General features: G+C 41.1%; 42 non-coding genes across 42 annotated transcripts; all 42 read left to right on the top strand.

The window, feature by feature from the left end:
* The first annotated feature begins 292 nt into the window (after window positions 1–292).
* trnah-gug (transfer RNA histidin (anticodon GUG)) lies at window positions 293–364 on the top strand. Its single transcript has one exon. It is a non-coding gene; the product is annotated as a tRNA-His (tRNA).
* A 115-nt stretch (window positions 365–479) lies between these two features.
* trnar-acg (transfer RNA arginine (anticodon ACG)) lies at window positions 480–552 on the top strand. The gene has a single exon. It is a non-coding gene; the product is annotated as a tRNA-Arg (tRNA).
* A 653-nt stretch (window positions 553–1,205) lies between these two features.
* Window positions 1,206–1,278, top strand: trnar-acg (transfer RNA arginine (anticodon ACG)). Its single transcript has one exon. It is a non-coding gene; the product is annotated as a tRNA-Arg (tRNA).
* Window positions 1,279–1,733: 455 nt separating this feature from the next.
* On the top strand, window positions 1,734–1,805 carry trnah-gug (transfer RNA histidin (anticodon GUG)). The gene has a single exon. It is a non-coding gene; the product is annotated as a tRNA-His (tRNA).
* A 115-nt stretch (window positions 1,806–1,920) lies between these two features.
* trnar-acg (transfer RNA arginine (anticodon ACG)) lies at window positions 1,921–1,993 on the top strand. The gene has a single exon. It is a non-coding gene; the product is annotated as a tRNA-Arg (tRNA).
* A 642-nt stretch (window positions 1,994–2,635) lies between these two features.
* Window positions 2,636–2,708, top strand: trnar-acg (transfer RNA arginine (anticodon ACG)). The gene has a single exon. It is a non-coding gene; the product is annotated as a tRNA-Arg (tRNA).
* Window positions 2,709–3,163: 455 nt separating this feature from the next.
* Window positions 3,164–3,235, top strand: trnah-gug (transfer RNA histidin (anticodon GUG)). Its single transcript has one exon. It is a non-coding gene; the product is annotated as a tRNA-His (tRNA).
* A 115-nt stretch (window positions 3,236–3,350) lies between these two features.
* Window positions 3,351–3,423, top strand: trnar-acg (transfer RNA arginine (anticodon ACG)). The gene has a single exon. It is a non-coding gene; the product is annotated as a tRNA-Arg (tRNA).
* Window positions 3,424–3,878: 455 nt separating this feature from the next.
* trnah-gug (transfer RNA histidin (anticodon GUG)) lies at window positions 3,879–3,950 on the top strand. The gene has a single exon. It is a non-coding gene; the product is annotated as a tRNA-His (tRNA).
* A 122-nt stretch (window positions 3,951–4,072) lies between these two features.
* On the top strand, window positions 4,073–4,145 carry trnar-acg (transfer RNA arginine (anticodon ACG)). The gene has a single exon. It is a non-coding gene; the product is annotated as a tRNA-Arg (tRNA).
* A 653-nt stretch (window positions 4,146–4,798) lies between these two features.
* Window positions 4,799–4,871, top strand: trnar-acg (transfer RNA arginine (anticodon ACG)). The gene has a single exon. It is a non-coding gene; the product is annotated as a tRNA-Arg (tRNA).
* Window positions 4,872–5,326: 455 nt separating this feature from the next.
* On the top strand, window positions 5,327–5,398 carry trnah-gug (transfer RNA histidin (anticodon GUG)). Its single transcript has one exon. It is a non-coding gene; the product is annotated as a tRNA-His (tRNA).
* A 643-nt stretch (window positions 5,399–6,041) lies between these two features.
* trnah-gug (transfer RNA histidin (anticodon GUG)) lies at window positions 6,042–6,113 on the top strand. Its single transcript has one exon. It is a non-coding gene; the product is annotated as a tRNA-His (tRNA).
* Window positions 6,114–6,228: 115 nt separating this feature from the next.
* Window positions 6,229–6,301, top strand: trnar-acg (transfer RNA arginine (anticodon ACG)). The gene has a single exon. It is a non-coding gene; the product is annotated as a tRNA-Arg (tRNA).
* Window positions 6,302–6,943: 642 nt separating this feature from the next.
* trnar-acg (transfer RNA arginine (anticodon ACG)) lies at window positions 6,944–7,016 on the top strand. Its single transcript has one exon. It is a non-coding gene; the product is annotated as a tRNA-Arg (tRNA).
* Window positions 7,017–7,471: 455 nt separating this feature from the next.
* Window positions 7,472–7,543, top strand: trnah-gug (transfer RNA histidin (anticodon GUG)). Its single transcript has one exon. It is a non-coding gene; the product is annotated as a tRNA-His (tRNA).
* Window positions 7,544–7,658: 115 nt separating this feature from the next.
* trnar-acg (transfer RNA arginine (anticodon ACG)) lies at window positions 7,659–7,731 on the top strand. Its single transcript has one exon. It is a non-coding gene; the product is annotated as a tRNA-Arg (tRNA).
* A 455-nt stretch (window positions 7,732–8,186) lies between these two features.
* Window positions 8,187–8,258, top strand: trnah-gug (transfer RNA histidin (anticodon GUG)). The gene has a single exon. It is a non-coding gene; the product is annotated as a tRNA-His (tRNA).
* Window positions 8,259–8,385: 127 nt separating this feature from the next.
* trnar-acg (transfer RNA arginine (anticodon ACG)) lies at window positions 8,386–8,458 on the top strand. The gene has a single exon. It is a non-coding gene; the product is annotated as a tRNA-Arg (tRNA).
* A 455-nt stretch (window positions 8,459–8,913) lies between these two features.
* trnah-gug (transfer RNA histidin (anticodon GUG)) lies at window positions 8,914–8,985 on the top strand. Its single transcript has one exon. It is a non-coding gene; the product is annotated as a tRNA-His (tRNA).
* A 115-nt stretch (window positions 8,986–9,100) lies between these two features.
* On the top strand, window positions 9,101–9,173 carry trnar-acg (transfer RNA arginine (anticodon ACG)). Its single transcript has one exon. It is a non-coding gene; the product is annotated as a tRNA-Arg (tRNA).
* A 455-nt stretch (window positions 9,174–9,628) lies between these two features.
* Window positions 9,629–9,700, top strand: trnah-gug (transfer RNA histidin (anticodon GUG)). Its single transcript has one exon. It is a non-coding gene; the product is annotated as a tRNA-His (tRNA).
* A 123-nt stretch (window positions 9,701–9,823) lies between these two features.
* On the top strand, window positions 9,824–9,896 carry trnar-acg (transfer RNA arginine (anticodon ACG)). Its single transcript has one exon. It is a non-coding gene; the product is annotated as a tRNA-Arg (tRNA).
* A 645-nt stretch (window positions 9,897–10,541) lies between these two features.
* Window positions 10,542–10,614, top strand: trnar-acg (transfer RNA arginine (anticodon ACG)). The gene has a single exon. It is a non-coding gene; the product is annotated as a tRNA-Arg (tRNA).
* Window positions 10,615–11,069: 455 nt separating this feature from the next.
* Window positions 11,070–11,141, top strand: trnah-gug (transfer RNA histidin (anticodon GUG)). The gene has a single exon. It is a non-coding gene; the product is annotated as a tRNA-His (tRNA).
* Window positions 11,142–11,974: 833 nt separating this feature from the next.
* Window positions 11,975–12,047, top strand: trnar-acg (transfer RNA arginine (anticodon ACG)). The gene has a single exon. It is a non-coding gene; the product is annotated as a tRNA-Arg (tRNA).
* Window positions 12,048–12,502: 455 nt separating this feature from the next.
* On the top strand, window positions 12,503–12,574 carry trnah-gug (transfer RNA histidin (anticodon GUG)). The gene has a single exon. It is a non-coding gene; the product is annotated as a tRNA-His (tRNA).
* A 115-nt stretch (window positions 12,575–12,689) lies between these two features.
* On the top strand, window positions 12,690–12,762 carry trnar-acg (transfer RNA arginine (anticodon ACG)). The gene has a single exon. It is a non-coding gene; the product is annotated as a tRNA-Arg (tRNA).
* A 655-nt stretch (window positions 12,763–13,417) lies between these two features.
* trnar-acg (transfer RNA arginine (anticodon ACG)) lies at window positions 13,418–13,490 on the top strand. The gene has a single exon. It is a non-coding gene; the product is annotated as a tRNA-Arg (tRNA).
* Window positions 13,491–13,945: 455 nt separating this feature from the next.
* trnah-gug (transfer RNA histidin (anticodon GUG)) lies at window positions 13,946–14,017 on the top strand. The gene has a single exon. It is a non-coding gene; the product is annotated as a tRNA-His (tRNA).
* Window positions 14,018–14,660: 643 nt separating this feature from the next.
* trnah-gug (transfer RNA histidin (anticodon GUG)) lies at window positions 14,661–14,732 on the top strand. Its single transcript has one exon. It is a non-coding gene; the product is annotated as a tRNA-His (tRNA).
* A 115-nt stretch (window positions 14,733–14,847) lies between these two features.
* On the top strand, window positions 14,848–14,920 carry trnar-acg (transfer RNA arginine (anticodon ACG)). The gene has a single exon. It is a non-coding gene; the product is annotated as a tRNA-Arg (tRNA).
* A 642-nt stretch (window positions 14,921–15,562) lies between these two features.
* trnar-acg (transfer RNA arginine (anticodon ACG)) lies at window positions 15,563–15,635 on the top strand. The gene has a single exon. It is a non-coding gene; the product is annotated as a tRNA-Arg (tRNA).
* Window positions 15,636–16,090: 455 nt separating this feature from the next.
* Window positions 16,091–16,162, top strand: trnah-gug (transfer RNA histidin (anticodon GUG)). Its single transcript has one exon. It is a non-coding gene; the product is annotated as a tRNA-His (tRNA).
* A 126-nt stretch (window positions 16,163–16,288) lies between these two features.
* On the top strand, window positions 16,289–16,361 carry trnar-acg (transfer RNA arginine (anticodon ACG)). The gene has a single exon. It is a non-coding gene; the product is annotated as a tRNA-Arg (tRNA).
* A 455-nt stretch (window positions 16,362–16,816) lies between these two features.
* trnah-gug (transfer RNA histidin (anticodon GUG)) lies at window positions 16,817–16,888 on the top strand. Its single transcript has one exon. It is a non-coding gene; the product is annotated as a tRNA-His (tRNA).
* A 643-nt stretch (window positions 16,889–17,531) lies between these two features.
* On the top strand, window positions 17,532–17,603 carry trnah-gug (transfer RNA histidin (anticodon GUG)). Its single transcript has one exon. It is a non-coding gene; the product is annotated as a tRNA-His (tRNA).
* A 115-nt stretch (window positions 17,604–17,718) lies between these two features.
* Window positions 17,719–17,791, top strand: trnar-acg (transfer RNA arginine (anticodon ACG)). The gene has a single exon. It is a non-coding gene; the product is annotated as a tRNA-Arg (tRNA).
* Window positions 17,792–18,246: 455 nt separating this feature from the next.
* On the top strand, window positions 18,247–18,318 carry trnah-gug (transfer RNA histidin (anticodon GUG)). The gene has a single exon. It is a non-coding gene; the product is annotated as a tRNA-His (tRNA).
* Window positions 18,319–18,433: 115 nt separating this feature from the next.
* On the top strand, window positions 18,434–18,506 carry trnar-acg (transfer RNA arginine (anticodon ACG)). The gene has a single exon. It is a non-coding gene; the product is annotated as a tRNA-Arg (tRNA).
* Window positions 18,507–18,961: 455 nt separating this feature from the next.
* trnah-gug (transfer RNA histidin (anticodon GUG)) lies at window positions 18,962–19,033 on the top strand. The gene has a single exon. It is a non-coding gene; the product is annotated as a tRNA-His (tRNA).
* A 118-nt stretch (window positions 19,034–19,151) lies between these two features.
* Window positions 19,152–19,224, top strand: trnar-acg (transfer RNA arginine (anticodon ACG)). The gene has a single exon. It is a non-coding gene; the product is annotated as a tRNA-Arg (tRNA).
* Window positions 19,225–22,064: the final 2,840 nt, after the last annotated feature.

The raw sequence follows: 22,064 nt of genomic DNA, 5'->3' as shown, positions 1-22,064 counted from the left end.
TTAGTTCCAGGTTTGTTTTAACTTTTCCACTTGATAATCTTACTAAAACAGTGAAAGGTAGATGCAATCTCCAGGCTGCGCTAAAAAAACTGCATTTCCACTGAATTGGTGTCCAACGTTTATGAATTGTATCAGTTACAAGGCGCACTGGAAGACAATTCTATGCCCAGGACATTCATTTGACATTGTTTCACAGTAGTCCTGGTTCAGCAACTTGAATGTTTCCTAGGGTCGATGGCCGCAAATAAAAGCGATAGGCAATTTTATCCACTAGATGGGCAAAGACTTGTGGGCCGTGATCGTATAGTGGTTAGTACTCTGCGTTGTGGTCGCAGCAACCCCGGTTCAAATCCGGGTCACGGCATACTCAGCACTCTCCATAAGTTTTTTTTTTTACTTCTTATTGACATGAAAGCCTTCCCTTTGCGTAACAGTGACAATCCGCCACTGTAGCTTACAGAAGATCACCTTCCTTTAAGGGGCTAGTGGCGCAATGGATAACGCGTCTGACTACGGATCAGAAGATTCTAGGTTCAACTCCTGCCTAGCTCAACTCTCTTTGTTTATGGTAAGCCTGATCTAAAACTGCTATGTTACATCTGTTCACCTGATATTTCTTAGGGAGCGCAAACTGACGCAATATTTTGAAGACGGAAAAGGTATCTTCTAATAATTTCTCACCTCAAGTATCTATTACTTCTAATTTGCGCAGTGTTTAGTTCCAGGTTTGTTTTAACTTTTCCACTTGATAATCTTACTAAAACAGTGAAAGGTAGATGCAATCTCCAGGCTGCGCTAAAAAAACTGCATTTCCACTGAATTGGTGTCCAACATTTATGAATTGTATCAGTTACAAGGCGCACTGGAAGACAATTTTATGCCCAGGACATTCATTTGACATTGTTTCACAGTAGTCCTGGTTCAGCAACTTGAATGTTTCCTAGGGTCGATGGCCGCAAATAAAAGCGATAGGCAATTTTATCCACTAGATGGGCAAAGACTTGTGGGCCGTGATCGTATAGTGGTTAGTACTCTGCGTTGTGGTCGCAGCAACCCCGGTACAAATCCGGGTCACGGCAAACTTAGCACTCTGCATAAGTTTTTTTTTTTTTTTTTTTTTTACTTCTTATTGACATGAAAGCCTTCCCTTTGCGTAACAGTGATAATACACCAATGTAGTTTACAGAAGATCACCTTGTTTTAAGGGGTTAGTGGCGCAATGGATAACGCGTCTGACTACGGATCAGAAGATTCTAGGTTCAACTCCTGGCTAGCTCAACTCTCTTTGTTTATGGTAAGCCTGATCTAAAACTGCTATGTTACATCTGTTCACCTGATATTTCTTAGGGAGCGGAAACTGACGCAATATTTTGAAGATGGAAAAGGTATCTTCCAATGTTTTCTCACCTCAAGTATCTATTACTTCTAATTTGCACAGTGTTTAGTTCCAGGTTTGTTTTAACTTTTCCACTTGATAATCTTACTAAAACAGTGAAAGGTAGATGCAATCTCCAGGCTGCGCTAAAAAAACTGCATTTCCACTGAATTGGTGTCCAACATTTATGAATTGTATCAGTTACAAGGCGCACTGGAAGACAATTCTATGCCCAGGACATTCATTTGACATTGTTTCACAGTAGTCCTGGTTCAGCAACTTGAATGTTTCCTAGGGTCGATAGCCGCAAATAAAAGCGATAGGCAATTTTATCCACTAGATGGGGAAAGACTTGTGGGCCGTGATCGTATAGTGGTTAGTACTCTGCGTTGTGGTCGCAGCAACCCCGGTTCAAATCCGGGTCACGGCAAACTCAGCACTCTGCATAAGTTTTTTTTTTTACTTCTTATTGACATGAAAGCCTTCCCTTTGCGTAACAGTGATAATACACCAATGTAGTTTACAGAAGATCACCTTGTTTTAAGGGGTTAGTGGCGCAATGGATAATGCGTCTGACTACGGATCAGAAGATTCTAGGTTCAACTCCTGGCTAGCTCAACTCTCTTTGTTTATGGTAAGCCTGATCTAAAACTGCAATGTTACATCTGTTCACCTGATATTTCTTAGGGAGCGGAAACTGACGCAATATTTTGAAGATGGAAAAGGTATCTTCCAATGTTTTCTCACCTCAAGTATCTATTACTTCTAATTTGCGCAGTGTTTAGTTCCAGGTTTGTTTTAACTTTTCCACTTGATAATCTTACTAAAACAGTGAAAGGTAGATGCAATCTCCAGGCTGCGCTAAAAAAACTGCATTTCCACTGAATTGGTGTCCAACATTTATGAATTGTATCAGTTACAAGGCGCACTGGAAGACAATTCTATGCCCAGGACATTCATTTGACATTGTTTCACAGTAGTCCTGGTTTAGCAACTTGAATGTTTCCTAGGGTCGATGGCCGCAAATAAAAGCGATAGGCAATTTTATCCACTAGATGGGCAAAGTCTTGTGGGCTGTGATCGTATAGTGGTTAGTACTCTGCGTTGTGGTCGCAGCAACCCCGGTTCAAATCCGGGTCACGGCATACTCAGCACTCTGCATAAGTTTTTTTTTTTACTTCTTATTGACATGAAAGCCTTCCCTTTGCGTAACAGTGATAATACACCAATGTAGTTTACAGAAGATCACCTTTTTTTAAGGGGTTAGTGGCGCAATGGATAACGCGTCTGACTACGGATCAGAAGATTCTAGGTTCAACTCCTGGCTAGCTCAACTCTCTTTGTTTATGGTAAGCCTGATCTAAAACTGCTATGTTACATCTGTTCACCTGATATTTCTTAGGGAGCGCAAACTGACGCATTATTTTGAAGACGGAAAAGGTATCTTCTAATAATTTCTCACCTCAAGTATCTATTACTTCTAATTTGCGCAGTGTTTAGTTCCAGGTTTGTTTTAACTTTTCCACTTGATAATCTTACTAAAACAGTGAAAGGTAGATGCAATCTCCAGGCTGCGCTAAAAAAACTGCATTTCCACTGAATTGGTGTCCAACATTTATGAATTGTATCAGTTACAAGGCGCACTGGAAGACAATTTTATGCCCAGGACAATCATTTGACATTGTTTCACAGTAGTCCTGGTTCAGCAACTTGAATGTTTCCTAGGGTCGATAGCCGCAAATAAAAGCGATAGGCAATTTTATCCACTAGATGGGCAAAGACTTGTGGGCCGTGATCGTATAGTGGTTAGTACTCTGCGTTGTGGTCGCAGCAACCCCGGTTCAAATCCGGGTCACGGCAAACTCAGAACTCTGCATAAGTTTTTTTTTTTACTTCTTATTGACATGAAAGCCTTCCCTTTGCGTAACAGTGATAATACACCAATGTAGTTTACAGAAGATCACCTTGTTTTAAGGGGTTAGTGGCGCAATGGATAACGCGTCTGACTACGGATCAGAAGATTCTAGGTTCAACTCCTGGCTAGCTCAACTCTCTTTGTTTATGGTAAGCCTGATCTAAAACTGCTATGTTACATCTGTTCACCTGATATTTCTTAGGGAGCGCAAACTGACGCAATATTTTGAAGGTGGAAAAGGTATCTTCTAATAATTTCTCACCTCAAGTATCTATTACTTCTAATTTTCGCAGTGTTTAGTTCCAGGTTTGTTTTAACTTTTCCACTTGATAATCTTACTAAAACAGTGAAAGGTAGATGCAATCTCCAGGCTGCGCTAAAAAAACTGCATTTCCACTGAATTGGTGTCCAACATTTATGAATTGTATCAGTTACAAGGCGCACTGGAAGACAATTTTATGCCCAGGACATTCATTTGACATTGTTTCACAGTAGTCCTGGTTCAGCAACTTGAATGTTTCCTAGGGTCGATGGCCGCAAATAAAAGCGATAGGCAATTTTATCCACTAGATGGGCAAAGACTTGTGGGCCGTGATCGTATAGTGGTTAGTACTCTGCGTTGTGGTCGCAGCAACCCCGGTTCAAATCCGGGTCACGGCAAACTCAGCACTCTGCATAAGTTTTTTTTTTTTTTTTTTACTTCTTATTGACATGAAAGCCTTCCCTTTGCGTAACAGTGATAATACACCAATGTAGTTTACAGAAGATCTCCTTGTTTTAAGGGGTTAGTGGCGCAATGGATAACGCGTCTGACTACGGATCAGAAGATTCTAGGTTCAACTCCTGCCTAGCTCAACTCTCTTTGTTTATGGTAAGCCTGATCTAAAACTGCTCTGTTACATCTGTTCACCTGATATTTCTTAGGGAGCGCAAACTGACGCAATATTTTGAAGACGGAAAAGGTATCTTCTAATAATTTCTCACCTCAAGTATCTATTACTTCTAATTTGCGCAGTGTTTAGTTCCAGGTTTGTTTTAACTTTTCCACTTGATAATCTTACTAAAACAGTGAAAGGTAGATGCAATCTCCAGGCTGCGCTAAAAAAACTGCATTTCCACTGAATTGGTGTCCAACATTTATGAATTGTATCAGTTACAAGGCGCACTGGAAGACAATTTTATGCCCAGGACATTCATTTGACATTGTTTCACAGTAGTCCTGGTTCAGCAACTTGAATGTTTCCTAGGGTCGATGGCCGCAAATAAAAGCGATAGGCAATTTTATCCACTAGATGGGCAAAGACTTGTGGGCCGTGATCGTATAGTGGTTAGTACTCTGCGTTGTGGTCGCAGCAACCCCGGTACAAATCCGGGTCACGGCAAACTTAGCACTCTGCATAAGTTTTTTTTTTTTTTTTTTTTTTACTTCTTATTGACATGAAAGCCTTCCCTTTGCGTAACAGTGATAATACACCAATGTAGTTTACAGAAGATCACCTTGTTTTAAGGGGTTAGTGGCGCAATGGATAACGCGTCTGACTACGGATCAGAAGATTCTAGGTTCAACTCCTGGCTAGCTCAACTCTCTTTGTTTATGGTAAGCCTGATCTAAAACTGCTATGTTACATCTGTTCACCTGATATTTCTTAGGGAGCGGAAACTGACGCAATATTTTGAAGATGGAAAAGGTATCTTCCAATGTTTTCTCACCTCAAGTATCTATTACTTCTAATTTGCACAGTGTTTAGTTCCAGGTTTGTTTTAACTTTTCCACTTGATAATCTTACTAAAACAGTGAAAGGTAGATGCAATCTCCAGGCTGCGCTAAAAAAACTGCATTTCCACTGAATTGGTGTCCAACATTTATGAATTGTATCAGTTACAAGGCGCACTGGAAGACAATTCTATGCCCAGGACATTCATTTGACATTGTTTCACAGTAGTCCTGGTTCAGCAACTTGAATGTTTCCTAGGGTCGATAGCCGCAAATAAAAGCGATAGGCAATTTTATCCACTAGATGGGGAAAGACTTGTGGGCCGTGATCGTATAGTGGTTAGTACTCTGCGTTGTGGTCGCAGCAACCCCGGTTCAAATCCGGGTCACGGCAAACTCAGCACTCTGCATAAGTTTTTTTTTTTACTTCTTATTGACATGAAAGCCTTCCCTTTGCGTAACAGTGATAATACACCAATGTAGTTTACAGAAGATCACCTTGTTTTAAGGGGTTAGTGGCGCAATGGATAACGCGTCTGCCTACGGATCAGAAGATTCTAGGTTCAACTCCTGGCTAGCTCAACTCTCTTTGTTTATGGTAAGCCTGATCTAAAACTGCTATGTTACATCTGTTCACCTGATATTTCTTAGGGAGCGGAAACTGACGCAATATTTTGAAGATGGAAAAGGTATCTTCCAATGTTTTCTCACCTCAAGTATCTATTACTTCTAATTTGCGCAGTGTTTAGTTCCAGGTTTGTTTTAACTTTTCCACTTGATAATCTTACTAAAACAGTGAAAGGTAGATGCAATCTCCAGGCTGCGCTAAAAAAACTGCATTTCCACTGAATTGGTGTCCAACATTTATGAATTGTATCAGTTACAAGGCGCACTGGAAGACAATTTTATGCCCAGGACAATCATTTGACATTGTTTCACAGTAGTCCTGGTTCAGCAACTTGAATGTTTCCTAGGGTCGATAGCCGCAAATAAAAGCGATAGGCAATTTTATCCACTAGATGGGCAAAGACTTGTGGGCCGTGATCGTATAGTGGTTAGTACTCTGCGTTGTGGTCGCAGCAACCCCGGTTCAAATCCGGGTCACGGCAAACTCAGAACTCTGCATAAGTTTTTTTTTTTACTTCTTATTGACATGAAAGCCTTCCCTTTGCGTAACAGTGATAATACACCAATGTAGTTTACAGAAGATCACCTTGTTTTAAGGGGTTAGTGGCGCAATGGATAACGCGTCTGACTACGGATCAGAAGATTCTAGGTTCAACTCCTGGCTAGCTCAACTCTCTTTGTTTATGGTAAGCCTGATCTAAAACTGCTATGTTACATCTGTTCACCTGATATTTCTTAGGGAGCGCAAACTGACGCAATATTTTGAAGGTGGAAAAGGTATCTTGTAATAATTTCTCACCTCAAGTATCTATTACTTCTAATTTTCGCAGTGTTTAGTTCCAGGTTTGTTTTAACTTTTCCACTTGATAATCTTACTAAAACAGTGAAAGGTAGATGCAATCTCCAGGCTGCGCTAAAAAAACTGCATTTCCACTGAATTGGTGTCCAACATTTATGAATTGTATCAGTTACAAGGCGCACTGGAAGACAATTTTATGCCCAGGACATTCATTTGACATTGTTTCACAGTAGTCCTGGTTCAGCAACTTGAATGTTTCCTAGGGTCGATGGCCGCAAATAAAAGCGATAGGCAATTTTATCCACTAGATGGGCAAGGACTTGTGGGCCGTGATCGTATAGTGGTTAGTACTCTGCGTTGTGGTCGCAGCAACCCTGGTTCAAATCCGTGTCATGGCAAACTCAGCACTCTGCATAAGTTTTTTTTTTTACTTCTTATTGACATGAAAGCCTTCCCTTTGCGTAACAGTGATAATACACCAATGTAGTTTACAGAAGATCACCTTGTTTTAAGGGGTTAGTGGCGCAATGGATAACGCGTCTGACTACGGATCAGAAGATTCTAGGTTCAACTCCTGGCTAGCTCAACTCTCTTTGTTTATGGTAAGCCTGATCTAAAACTGCTATGTTACATCTGTTCACCTGATATTTCTTAGGGAGCGCAAACTGACGCAATATTTTGAAGACGGAAAAGGTATCTTCTAATAATTTCTCACCTCAAGTATCTATTACTTCTAATTTGCGCAGTGTTTAGTTCCAGGTTTGTTTTAACTTTTCCACTTGATAATCTTACTAAAACAGTGAAAGGTAGATGCAATCTCCAGGCTGCGCTAAAAAAACTGCATTTCCACTGAATTGGTGTCCAACGTTTATGAATTGTATCAGTTACAAGGCGCACTGGAAGACAATTCTATGCCCAGGACATTCATTTGACATTGTTTCACAGTAGTCCTGGTTCAGCAACTTGAATGTTTCCTAGGGTCGATGGCCGCAAATAAAAGCGATAGGCAATTTTATCCACTAGATGGGCAAAGACTTGTGGGCCGTGATCGTATAGTGGTTAGTACTCTGCGTTGTGGTCGCAGCAACCCCGGTTCAAATCCGGGTCACGGCATACTCAGCACTCTCCATAAGTTTTTTTTTTTACTTCTTATTGACATGAAAGCCTTCCCTTTGCGTAACAGTGACAATCCGCCACTGTAGCTTACAGAAGATCACCTTCCTTTAAGGGGCTAGTGGCGCAATGGATAACGCGTCTGACTACGGATCAGAAGATTCTAGGTTCAACTCCTGCCTAGCTCAACTCTCTTTGTTTATGGTAAGCCTGATCTAAAACTGCTATGTTACATCTGTTCACCTGATATTTCTTAGGGAGCGCAAACTGACGCAATATTTTGAAGACGGAAAAGGTATCTTCTAATAATTTCTCACCTCAAGTATCTATTACTTCTAATTTGCGCAGTGTTTAGTTCCAGGTTTGTTTTAACTTTTCCACTTGATAATCTTACTAAAACAGTGAAAGGTAGATGCAATCTCCAGGCTGCGCTAAAAAAACTGCATTTCCACTGAATTGGTGTCCAACATTTATGAATTGTATCAGTTACAAGGCGCACTGGAAGACAATTTTATGCCCAGGACATTCATTTGACATTGTTTCACAGTAGTCCTGGTTCAGCAACTTGAATGTTTCCTCGGGTCGATGGCCGCAAATAAAAGCGATAGGCAATTTTATCCACTAGATGGGCAAAGACTTGTGGGCCGTGATCGTATAGTGGTTAGTACTCTGCGTTGTGGTCGCAGTAACCCCGGTTCAAATCCGGGTCACGGCAAACTTAGCACTCTGCATAAGTTTTTTTTTTTTTTTTTTTTTTTACTTCTTATTGACATGAAAGCCTTCCCTTTGCGTAACAGTGATAATACGCCAATGTAGTTTACAGAAGATCACCTTGTTTTAAGGGGTTAGTGGCGCAATGGATAACGCGTCTGACTACGGATCAGAAGATTCTAGGTTCAACTCCTGGCTAGCTCAACTCTCTTTGTTTATGGTAAGCCTGATCTAAAACTGCTATATTACATCTGTTCACCTGATATTTCTTAGGGAGCGGAAACTGACGCAATATTTTGAAGATGGAAAAGGTATCTTCCAATGTTTTCTCACCTCAAGTATCTATTACTTCTAATTTGCGCAGTGTTTAGTTCCAGGTTTGTTTTAACTTTTCCACTTGATAATCTTACTAAAACAGTGAAAGGTAGATGCAATCTCCAGGCTGCGCTAAAAAAACTGCATTTCCACTGAATTGGTGTCCAACATTTATGAATTGTATCAGTTACAAGGCGCACTGGAAGACAATTCTATGCCCAGGACATTCATTTGACATTGTTTCACAGTAGTCCTGGTTCAGCAACTTGAATGTTTCCTAGGGTCGATGGCCGCAAATAAAAGCGATAGGCAATTTTATCCACTAGATGGGCAAAGACTTGTGGGCCGTGATCGTATAGTGGTTAGTACTCTGCGTTGTGGTCGCAGCAACCCCGGTTCAAATCCGGGTCACGGCATTCTCAGCACTCTGCATAAGTTTTTTTTTTTACTTCTTATTGACATGAAAGCCTTCCCTTTGCGTAACAGTGATAATACACCAATGTAGTTTACAGAAGATCACCTTTTTTTAAGGGGTTAGTGGCGCAATGGATAACGCGTCTGACTACGGATCAGAAGATTCTAGGTTCAACTCCTGGCTAGCTCAACTCTCTTTGTTTATGGTAAGCCTGATCTAAAACTGCTATGTTACATCTGTTCACCTGATATTTCTTAGGGAGCGCAAACTGACGCAATATTTTGAAGACGGAAAAGGTATCTTCTAATAATTTCTCACCTCAAGTATCTATTACTTCTAATTTGCGCAGTGTTTAGTTCCAGGTTTGTTTTAACTTTTCCACTTGATAATCTTACTAAAACAGTGAAAGGTAGATGCAATCTCTAGGCTGCGCTAAAAAAACTGCATTTCCACTGAATTGGTGTCCAACATTTATGAATTGTATCAGTTACAAGGCGCACTGGAAGACAATTTTATGCCCAGGACATTCATTTGACATTGTTTCACAGAAGTCCTGGTTCAGCAACTTGAATGTTTCCTAGGGTCGATGGCCGCAAATAAAAGCGATAGGCAATTTTATCCACTAGATGGGCAAAGACTTGTAAGCCGTGATCGTATAGTGGTTAGTACTCTGCGTTGTGGTCGCAGCAACCCCGGTTCAAATCCGGGTCACGGCAAACTCAGCACTCTGCATAAGTTTTTTTTTTTTTTTTTTTACTTCTTATTGACATGAAAGCCTTCCCTTTGCGTAACAGTGATAATACACCAATGTAGTTTACAGAAGATCACCTTGTTTTAAGGGGTTAGTGGCGCAATGGATAACGCGTCTGACTACGGATCAGAAGATTCTAGGTTCAACTCCTGGCTAGCTCAACTCTCTTTGTTTATGGTAAGCCTGATCTAAAACTGCTATATTACATCTGTTCACCTGATATTTCTTAGGGAGCGGAAACTGACGCAATATTTTGAAGATGGAAAAGGTATCTTCCAATGTTTTCTCACCTCAAGTATCTATTACTTCTAATTTGCGCAGTGTTTAGTTCCAGGTTTGTTTTAACTTTTCCACTTGATAATCTTACTAAAACAGTGAAAGGTAGATGCAATCTCCAGGCTGCGCTAAAAAAACTGCATTTCCACTGAATTGGTGTCCAACATTTATGAATTGTATCAGTTACAAGGCGCACTGGAAGACAATTCTATGCCCAGGACATTCATTTGACATTGTTTCACAGTAGTCCTGGTTCAGCAACTTGAATGTTTCCTAGGGTCGATGGCCGCAAATAAAAGCGATAGGCAATTTTATCCACTAGATGGGCAAAGACTTGTGGGCCGTGATCGTATAGTGGTTAGTACTCTGCGTTGTGGTCGCAGCACCCCCAGTTCAAATCCGGGTCACGGCAAACTCAGCACTCTGCATATGTTTTTGTTTTTTTTACTGCTAATTGACATGAAAGCCTTCCCTTTGCGTAACAGTGACAATCCGCCACTGTAGCTTACAGAAGATCACCTTGTTTTAAGGGGTTAGTGGCGCAATGGATAACGCGTCTGACTACGGATCAGAAGATTCTAGGTTCAACTCCTGGCTAGCTCAACTCTCTTTGTTTATGGTAAGCCTGATCTAAAACTGCTATGTTACATCTGTTCACCTGATATTTCTTAGGGAGCGGAAACTGACGCAATATTTTGAAGATGGAAAAGGTATCTTCCAATGTTTTCTCACCTCAAGTATCTATTACTTCTAATTTGCGCAGTGTTTAGTTCCAGGTTTGTTTTAACTTTTCCACTTGATAATCTTACTAAAACAGTGAAAGGTAGATGCAATCTCCAGGCTGCGCTAAAAAAACTGCATTTCCACTGAATTGGTGTCCAACATTTATGAATTGTATCAGTTACAAGGCGCACTGGAAGACAATTCTATGCCCAGGACATTCATTTGACATTGTTTCACAGTAGTCCTGGTTCAGCAACTTGAATGTTTCCTAGGGTCGATAGCCGCAAATAAAAGCGATAGGCAATTTTATCCACTAGATGGGGAAAGACTTGTGGGCCGTGATCGTATAGTGGTTAGTACTCTGCGTTGTGGTCGCAGCAACCCCGGTTCAAATCCGGGTCACGGCAAACTCAGCACTCTGCATAAGTTTTTTTTTTTACTTCTTATTGACATGAAAGCCTTCCCTTTGCGTAACAGTGATAATACACCAATGTAGTTTACAGAAGATCACCTTGTTTTAAGGGGTTAGTGGCGCAATGGATAACGCGTCTGCCTACGGATCAGAAGATTCTAGGTTCAACTCCTGGCTAGCTCAACTCTCTTTGTTTATGGTAAGCCTGATCTAAAACTGCTATGTTACATCTGTTCACCTGATATTTCTTAGGGAGCGGAAACTGACGCAATATTTTGAAGATGGAAAAGGTATCTTCCAATGTTTTCTCACCTCAAGTATCTATTACTTCTAATTTGCGCAGTGTTTAGTTCCAGGTTTGTTTTAACTTTTCCACTTGATAATCTTACTAAAACAGTGAAAGGTAGATGCAATCTCCAGGCTGCGCTAAAAAAACTGCATTTCCACTGAATTGGTGTCCAACATTTATGAATTGTATCAGTTACAAGGCGCACTGGAAGACAATTCTATGCCCAGGACATTCATTTGACATTGTTTCACAGTAGTCCTGGTTCAGCAACTTGAATGTTTCCTAGGGTCGATGGCCGCAAATAAAAGCGATAGGCAATTTTATCCACTAGATGGGCAAAGACTTGTGGGCCGTGATCGTATAGTGGTTAGTACTCTGCGTTGTGGTCGCAGCACCCCCAGTTCAAATCCGGGTCACGGCAAACTCAGCACTCTGCATATGTTTTTGTTTTTTTTACTGCTAATTGACATGAAAGCCTTCCCTTTGCGTAACAGTGACAATCCGCCACTGTAGCTTACAGAAGATCACCTTGTTTTAAGGGGTTAGTGGCGCAATGGATAACGCGTCTGACTACGGATCAGAAGATTCTAGGTTCAACTCCTGGCTAGCTCAACTCTCTTTGTTTATGGTAAGCCTGATCTAAAACTGCTATGTTCCATCTGTTCACCTGATATTTCTTAGGGAGCGGAAACTGACGCAATATTTTGAAGATGGAAAAGGTATCTTCCAATGTTTTCTCACCTCAAGTATCTATTACTTCTAATTTGCGCAGTGTTTAGTTCCAGGTTTGTTTTAACTTTTCCACTTGATAATCTTACTAAAACAGTGAAAGGTAGATGCAATCTCCAGGCTGCGCTAAAAAAACTGCATTTCCACTGAATTGGTGTCCAACATTTATGAATTGTATCAGTTACAAGGCGCACTGGAAGACAATTCTATGCCCAGGACATTCATTTGACATTGTTTCACAGTAGTCCTGGTTTAGCAACTTGAATGTTTCCTAGGGTCGATGGCCGCAAATAAAAGCGATAGGCAATTTTATCCACTAGATGGGCAAAGTCTTGTGGGCCGTGATCGTATAGTGGTTAGTACTCTGCGTTGTGGTCGCAGCAACCCCGGTTCAAATCCGGGTCACGGCAAACTCAGCACTCTGCATAAGTTTTTTTTTTTACTTCTTATTGACATGAAAGCCTTCCCTTTGCGTAACAGTGATAATACACCAATGTAGTTTACAGAAGATCTCCTTGTTTTAAGGGGTTAGTGGCGCAATGGATAACGCGTCTGACTACGGATCAGAAGATTCTAGGTTCAACTCCTGCCTAGCTCAACTCTCTTTGTTTATGGTAAGCCTGATCTAAAACTGCTCTGTTACATCTGTTCACCTGATATTTCTTAGGGAGCGCAAACTGACGCAATATTTTGAAGACGGAAAAGGTATCTTCTAATAATTTCTCACCTCAAGTATCTATTACTTCTAATTTGCGCAGTGTTTAGTTCCAGGTTTGTTTTAACTTTTCCACTTGATAATCTTACTAAAACAGTGAAAGGTAGACGCAATCTCCAGGCTGCGCTAAAAAAACTGCATTTCCACTGAATTGGTGTCCAACATTTATGAATTGTATCAGTTACAAGGCGCACTGGAAGACAATTTTATGCCCAGGACATTCATTTGACATTGTTTCACAGTAGTCCTGGTTCAGCAACTTGAATGTTTCCTAGGGTCGATGGCCGCAAATAAAAGCGATAGGCAATTTTATCCACTAGATGGGCAAAGACTTGTGGGCCGTGATCGTATAGTGGTTAGTACTCTGCGTTGTGGTCGCAGCAACCCCGGTACAAATCCGGGTCACGGCAAACTTAGCACTCTGCATAAGTTTTTTTTTTTTTTTTTTTTTTTTACTTCTTATTGACATGAAAGCCTTCCCTTTGCGTAACAGTGATAATACACCAATGTAGTTTACAGAAGATCACCTTGTTTTAAGGGGTTAGTGGCGCAATGGATAACGCGTCTGACTACGGATCAGAAGATTCTAGGTTCAACTCCTGGCTAGCTCAACTCTCTTTGTTTATGGTAAGCCTGATCTAAAACTGCTATGTTACATCTGTTCACCTGATATTTCTTAGGGAGCGGAAACTGACGCAATATTTTGAAGATGGAAAAGGTATCTTCCAATGTTTTCTCACCTCAAGTATCTATTACTTCTAATTTGCACAGTGTTTAGTTCCAGGTTTGTTTTAACTTTTCCACTTGATAATCTTACTAAAACAGTGAAAGGTAGATGCAATCTCCAGGCTGCGCTAAAAAAACTGCATTTCCACTGAATTGGTGTCCAACATTTATGAATTGTATCAGTTACAAGGCGCACTGGAAGACAATTCTATGCCCAGGACATTCATTTGACATTGTTTCACAGTAGTCCTGGTTCAGCAACTTGAATGTTTCCTAGGGTCGATAGCCGCAAATAAAAGCGATAGGCAATTTTATCCACTAGATGGGGAAAGACTTGTGGGCCGTGATCGTATAGTGGTTAGTACTCTGCGTTGTGGTCGCAGCAACCCCGGTTCAAATCCGGGTCACGGCAAACTCAGCACTCTGCATAAGTTTTTTTTTTTACTTCTTATTGACATGAAAGCCTTCCCTTTGCGTAACAGTGATAATACACCAATGTAGTTTACAGAAGATCACCTTGTTTTAAGGGGTTAGTGGCGCAATGGATAACGCGTCTGCCTACGGATCAGAAGATTCTAGGTTCAACTCCTGGCTAGCTCAACTCTCTTTGTTTATGGTAAGCCTGATCTAAAACTGCTATGTTACATCTGTTCACCTGATATTTCTTAGGGAGCGGAAACTGACGCAATATTTTGAAGATGGAAAAGGTATCTTCCAATGTTTTCTCACCTCAAGTATCTATTACTTCTAATTTGCGCAGTGTTTAGTTCCAGGTTTGTTTTAACTTTTCCACTTGATAATCTTACTAAAACAGTGAAAGGTAGATGCAATCTCCAGGCTGCGCTAAAAAAACTGCATTTCCACTGAATTGGTGTCCAACATTTATGAATTGTATCAGTTACAAGGCGCACTGGAAGACAATTTTATGCCCAGGACAATCATTTGACATTGTTTCACAGTAGTCCTGGTTCAGCAACTTGAATGTTTCCTAGGGTCGATAGCCGCAAATAAAAGCGATAGGCAATTTTATCCACTAGATGGGCAAAGACTTGTGGGCCGTGATCGTATAGTGGTTAGTACTCTGCGTTGTGGTCGCAGCAACCCCGGTTCAAATCCGGGTCACGGCAAACTCAGAACTCTGCATAAGTTTTTTTTTTTACTTCTTATTGACATGAAAGCCTTCCCTTTGCGTAACAGTGATAATACACCAATGTAGTTTACAGAAGATCACCTTGTTTTAAGGGGTTAGTGGCGCAATGGATAACGCGTCTGACTACGGATCAGAAGATTCTAGGTTCAACTCCTGGCTAGCTCAACTCTCTTTGTTTATGGTAAGCCTGATCTAAAACTGCTATGTTACATCTGTTCACCTGATATTTCTTAGGGAGCGCAAACTGACGCAATATTTTGAAGGTGGAAAAGGTATCTTGTAATAATTTCTCACCTCAAGTATCTATTACTTCTAATTTTCGCAGTGTTTAGTTCCAGGTTTGTTTTAACTTTTCCACTTGATAATCTTACTAAAACAGTGAAAGGTAGATGCAATCTCCAGGCTGCGCTAAAAAAACTGCATTTCCACTGAATTGGTGTCCAACATTTATGAATTGTATCAGTTACAAGGCGCACTGGAAGACAATTTTATGCCCAGGACATTCATTTGACATTGTTTCACAGTAGTCCTGGTTCAGCAACTTGAATGTTTCCTAGGGTCGATGGCCGCAAATAAAAGCGATAGGCAATTTTATCCACTAGATGGGCAAGGACTTGTGGGCCGTGATCGTATAGTGGTTAGTACTCTGCGTTGTGGTCGCAGCAACCCTGGTTCAAATCCGTGTCACGGCAAACTCAGCACTCTGCATAAGTTTTTTTTTTTACTTCTTATTGACATGAAAGCCTTCCCTTTGCGTAACAGTGACAATCCGCCACTGTAGCTTACAGAAGATCACCTTCCTTTAAGGGGCTAGTGGCGCAATGGATAACGCGTCTGACTACGGATCAGAAGATTCTAGGTTCAACTCCTGCCTAGCTCAACTCTCTTTGTTTATGGTAAGCCTGATCTAAAACTGCTATGTTACATCTGTTCACCTGATATTTCTTAGGGAGCGCAAACTGACGCAATATTTTGAAGACGGAAAAGGTATCTTCTAATAATTTCTCACCTCAAGTATCTATTACTTCTAATTTGCGCAGTGTTTAGTTCCAGGTTTGTTTTAACTTTTCCACTTGATAATCTTACTAAAACAGTGAAAGGTAGATGCAATCTCCAGGCTGCGCTAAAAAAACTGCATTTCCACTGAATTGGTGTCCAACATTTATGAATTGTATCAGTTACAAGGCGCACTGGAAGACAATTTTATGCCCAGGACATTCATTTGACATTGTTTCACAGTAGTCCTGGTTCAGCAACTTGAATGTTTCCTAGGGTCGATGGCCGCAAATAAAAGCGATAGGCAATTTTATCCACTAGATGGGCAAAGACTTGTGGGCCGTGATCGTATAGTGGTTAGTACTCTGCGTTGTGGTCGCAGTAACCCCGGTTCAAATCCGGGTCACGGCAAACTTAGCACTCTGCATAAGTTTTTTTTTTTTTTTTTTTTTTACTTCTTATTGACATGAAAGCCTTCCCTTTGCGTAACAGTGATAATACACCAATGTAGTTTACAGAAGATCACCTTGTTTTAAGGGGTTAGTGGCGCAATGGATAACGCGTCTGACTACGGATCAGAAGATTCTAGGTTCAACTCCTGGCTAGCTCAACTCTCTTTGTTTATGGTAAGCCTGATCTAAAACTGCTACGTTACATCTGTTCACCTGATATTTCTTAGGGAGCGGAAACTGACGCAATATTTTGAAGATGGAAAAGGTATCTTCCAATGTTTTCTCACCTCAAGTATCTATTACTTCTAATTTGCGCAGTGTTTAGTTCCAGGTTTGTTTTAACTTTTCCACTTGATAATCTTACTAAAACAGTGAAAGGTAGATGCAATCTCCAGGCTGCGCTAAAAAAACTGCATTTCCACTGAATTGGTGTCCAACATTTATGAATTGTATCAGTTACAAGGCGCACTGGAAGACAATTCTATGCCCAGGACATTCATTTGACATTGTTTCACAGTAGTCCTGGTTCAGCAACTTGAATGTTTCCTAGGGTCGTTAGCCGCAAATAAAAGCGATAGGCAATTTTATCCACTAGATGGGGAAAGACTTGTGGGCCGTGATCGTATAGTGGTTAGTACTCTGCGTTGTGGTCGCAGCAACCCCGGTTCAAATCCGGGTCACGGCAAACTCAGCACTCTGCATAAGTTTTTTTTTTTACTTCTTATTGACATGAAAGCCTTCCCTTTGCGTAACAGTGATAATACACCAATGTAGTTTACAGAAGATCACCTTGTTTTAAGGGGTTAGTGGCGCAATGGATAACGCGTCTGCCTACGGATCAGAAGATTCTAGGTTCAACTCCTGGCTAGCTCAACTCTCTTTGTTTATGGTAAGCCTGATCTAAAACTGCTATGTTACATCTGTTCACCTGATATTTCTTAGGGAGCGGAAACTGACGCAATATTTTGAAGATGGAAAAGGTATCTTCCAATGTTTTCTCACCTCAAGTATCTATTACTTCTAATTTGCGCAGTGTTTAGTTCCAGGTTTGTTTTAACTTTTCCACTTGATAATCTTACTAAAACAGTGAAAGGTAGATGCAATCTCCAGGCTGCGCTAAAAAAACTGCATTTCCACTGAATTGGTGTCCAACATTTATGAATTGTATCAGTTACAAGGCGCACTGGAAGACAATTCTATGCCCAGGACATTCATTTGACATTGTTTCACAGTAGTCCTGGTTCAGCAACTTGAATGTTTCCTAGGGTCGATGGCCGCAAATAAAAGCGATAGGCAATTTTATCCACTAGATGGGCAAAGACTTGTGGGCCGTGATCGTATAGTGGTTAGTACTCTGCGTTGTGGTCGCAGCAACCCCGGTTCAAATCCGGGTCACGGCATACTCAGCACTCTGCATAAGTTTTTTTTTTTACTTCTTATTGACATGAAAGCCTTCCCTTTGCGTAACAGTGATAATACGCCAATGTAGTTTACAGAAGATCACCTTGTTTTAAGGGGTTAGTGGCGCAATGGATAACGCGTCTGACTACGGATCAGAAGATTCTAGGTTCAACTCCTGGCTAGCTCAACTCTCTTTGTTTATGGTAAGCCTGATCTAAAACTGCTATATTACATCTGTTCACCTGATTTTTCTTAGGGAGCGGAAACTGACGCAATATTTTGAAGATGGAAAAGGTATCTTCCAATGTTTTCTCACCTCAAGTATCTATTACTTCTAATTTGCGCAGTGTTTAGTTCCAGGTTTGTTTTAACTTTTCCACTTGATAATCTTACTAAAACAGTGAAAGGTAGATGCAATCTCCAGGCTGCGCTAAAAAAACTGCATTTCCACTGAATTGGTGTCCAACATTTATGAATTGTATCAGTTACAAGGCGCACTGGAAGACAATTCTATGCCCAGGACATTCATTTGACATTGTTTCACAGTAGTCCTGGTTCAGCAACTTGAATGTTTCCTAGGGTCGATGGCCGCAAATAAAAGCGATAGGCAATTTTATCCACTAGATGGGCAAAGACTTGTGGGCCGTGATCGTATAGTGGTTAGTACTCTGCGTTGTGGTCGCAGCAACCCCGGTTCAAATCCGGGTCACGGCATACTCAGCACTCTGCATAAGTTTTTTTTTTTACTTCTTATTGACATGAAAGCCTTCCCTTTGCGTAACAGTGATAATACGCCAATGTAGTTTACAGAAGATCACCTTGTTTTAAGGGGTTAGTGGCGCAATGGATAACGCGTCTGACTACGGATCAGAAGATTCTAGGTTCAACTCCTGGCTAGCTCAACTCTCTTTGTTTATGGTAAGCCTGATCTAAAACTGCTATATTACATCTGTTCACCTGATATTTCTTAGGGAGCGGAAACTGACGCAATATTTTGAAGATGGAAAAGGTATCTTCCAATGTTTTCTCACCTCAAGTATCTATTACTTCTAATTTGCGCAGTGTTTAGTTCCAGGTTTGTTTTAACTTTTCCACTTGATAATCTTACTAAAACAGTGAAAGGTAGATGCAATCTCCAGGCTGCGCTAAAAAAACTGCATTTCCACTGAATTGGTGTCCAACATTTATGAATTGTATCAGTTACAAGGCGCACTGGAAGACAATTCTATGCCCAGGACATTTATTTGACATTGTTTCACAGTAGTCCTGGTTCAGCAACTTGAATGTTTCCTAGGGTCGATGGCCGCAAATAAAAGCGATAGGCAATTTTATCCACTAGATGGGCAAAGACTTGTGGGCCGTGATCGTATAGTGGTTAGTACTCTGCGTTGTGGTCGCAGCAACCCTGGTTCAAATCCAGGTCACGGCAAACTCAGCACTCTGCATAAGTTTTTTTTTTTTTTACTTCTTATTGACATGAAAGCCTTCCCTTTGCGTAACAGTGACAATCCGCCACTGTAGCTTACAGAAGATCACCTTGTTTTAAGGGGTTAGTGGCGCAATGGATAACGCGTCTGACTACGGATCAGAAGATTCTAGGTTCAACTCCTGGCTAGCTCAACTCTCTTTGTTTATGGTAAGCCTGATCTAAAACTGCTATGTTACATCTGTTCACCTGATATTTCTTAGGGAGCGCAAACTGACGCAATATTTTGAAGATGGAAAAGGTATCTTCCAATGTTTTCTCACCTCAAGTATCTATTACTTCTAATTTGCGCAGTGTTTAGTTCCAGGTTTGTTTTAACTTTTCCACTTGATAATCTTACTAAAACAGTGAAAGGTAGATGCAATCTCCAGGCTGCGCTAAAAAAACTGCATTTCCACTGAATTGGTGTCCAACATTTATGAATTGTATCAGTTACAAGGCGCACTGGAAGACAATTTTATGACCAGGACATTCATTTGACATTGTTTCACAGTAGTCCTGGTTCAGCAACTTGAATGTTTCCTAGGGTCGATGGCCGCAAATAAAAGCGATAGGCAATTTTATCCACTAGATGGGCAAAGACTTGTGGGCCGTGATCGTATAGTGGTTAGTACTCTGCGTTGTGGTCGCAGCAACCCCGGTTCAAACCCGGGTCACGTCAAATTCAGCACTCTGCATATGTTTTTTTTTTTTTACTGCTTATTGACATGAAAGCCTTCCCTTTGCGTAACAGTGACAATCCGCCACTGTAGCTTACAGAAGATCACCTTCCTTTAGGGGGCTAGTGGCTGTTGGAATTTCTAAATCAACATAAACTCAAGTTAGTAATCTGACTCCAATTTGTGACCTTACCCAACTGCCACTCATCCAACAATATGCGCGCTCGTTCTGCAATAGAAAGGTATCAGGAAGCCGGCATTTTCACACACGAGTGGATTTATTCCTAACACACAGATCTAATACAAGCACCTGGGTCTCGGGTCCCTCTCAATACAGCTCTGTACTTCTCTGTTGCCAACAGCAGACGTACTTCACATCCGAGTTGCCCAGCAATGAGTTATACTACACAATATGCAAATGGCACAGCAACAAAGGCATCCTGGCATTATTCTATTGGCTATGTGTATACTGCAGTTAACTTTAGCTTGCTCTCATTGGTCTTTCTTCCCCTGCAGAATCGTTTGCTTGCTCCTCCTGGTTGTAGTTTCCTCACAGTATTTTTCCACCAGCTGCCTCTGTGTTATCACCTCTGGATCCTCTCCGCGACTGGCACCGTTTGTTCTGAAACATTCCATTCTTGCACACCCTTGCCTCCCACATACACAGGATGCAATGAACTACTTCAAGCTCAAACTCTTATGTTCCTTTATGGCGCAATGGATAACGCGTCTGACTACGGATCAGAAGATTCTAGGTTCAACTCCTGGCTAGCTCAACTCTCTTTGTTTATGGTAAGCATGATCTAAAACTGCTATGTTACATCTGTTCACCTGATATTTCTTAGGGAGCGCAAACTGACGCAATATTTTGAAGATGGAAAAGGTAAATTCCAATATTTTCTCACCTCAAGTATCTATTACTTCTAATTTGTGCAGTGTTTAGTTCCAGGTTTGTTTTAACTTTTCCACTTGATAATCTTACTAAAACAGTGAAAGGTAGATGCAATCTCCAGGCTGCGCTAAAAAAACTGCATTTCCACTGAATTGGTGTCCAACATTTATGAATTGTATCAGTTACAAGGCGCACTGGAAGACAATTTTATGCCCAGGACATTCATTTGACATTGTTTCACAGTAGTCCTGGTTCAGCAACTTGAATGTTTCCTAGGGTCGATGGCCGCAAATAAAAGCGATAGGCAATTTTATACACTAGATGGGCAAAGCCTTGTGGGCCGTGATCGTATAGTGGTTAGTACTCTGCGTTGTGGTCGCAGCACCCCCAGTTCAAATCCGGGTCACGGCAAACTCAGCACTCTGCATATGTTTTTGTTTTTTTTACTGCTAATTGACATGAAAGCCTTCCCTTTGCGTAACAGTGACAATCCGCCACTGTAGCTTACAGAAGATCACCTTGTTTTAAGGGGTTAGTGGCGCAATGGATAACGCGTCTGACTACGCATCAGAAGATTCTACGTTCAACTCCTGGCTAGCTCAACTCTCTTTGTTTATGGTAAGCCTGATCTAAAACTGCTATGTTACATCTGTTCACCTGATATTTCTTAGGGAGCGGAAACTGACGCAATATTTTGAAGATGGAAAAGGTATCTTCCAATGTTTTCTCACCTCAAGTATCTATTACTTCTAATTTGCGCAGTGTTTAGTTCCAGGTTTGTTTTAACTTTTCCACTTGATAATCTTACTAAAACAGTGAAAGGTAGATGCAATCTCCAGGCTGCGCTAAAAAAACTGCCTTTCCACTGAATTGGTGTCCAACATTTATGAATTGTATCAGTTACAAGGCGCACTGGAAGACAATTTTATGTCCAGGACATTCATTTGACATTGTTTCACAGTAGTCCTGGTTCAGCAACTTGAATGTTTCCTAGGGTCGATAGCCGCAAATAAAAGCGATAGGCAATTTTATCCACTAGATGGGCAAAGACTTGTGGGCCGTGATCGTATAGTGGTTAGTACTCTGCGTTGTGGTAGCAGCAACCCCGGTTCAAATCCGTGTCACGGCAAACTCAGCACTCCGCATAAGTTTTTTTTTTTACTTCTTATTGACATGAAAGCCTTCCCTTTGCGTAACAGTGACAATCCGCCACGGTAGCTTACAGAAGATCACCTTGCTTTAAGGGACTAGTGGTGCAGTGGATAATGTGTCTGAGTACGGATCAGAAGATTCTAGGTTCAACTCTTGGCTTGCTCAACTCTCTTGGTTTATGGTAAGCCTGATCTAAAACTGCAATGTTACATGTGTTCACCTGATATTTCTTAGGGAGCGCTAACTGACGCAATATTTTGAAGATGGAAAA

Source organism: Vanacampus margaritifer, chromosome 2, assembly GCF_051991255.1.
Source record: "Vanacampus margaritifer isolate UIUO_Vmar chromosome 2, RoL_Vmar_1.0, whole genome shotgun sequence".
Taxonomy (NCBI): Eukaryota; Metazoa; Chordata; class Actinopteri; order Syngnathiformes; family Syngnathidae; genus Vanacampus; species Vanacampus margaritifer.
This window is presented reverse-complemented; position numbering and strand designations above follow the sequence as displayed.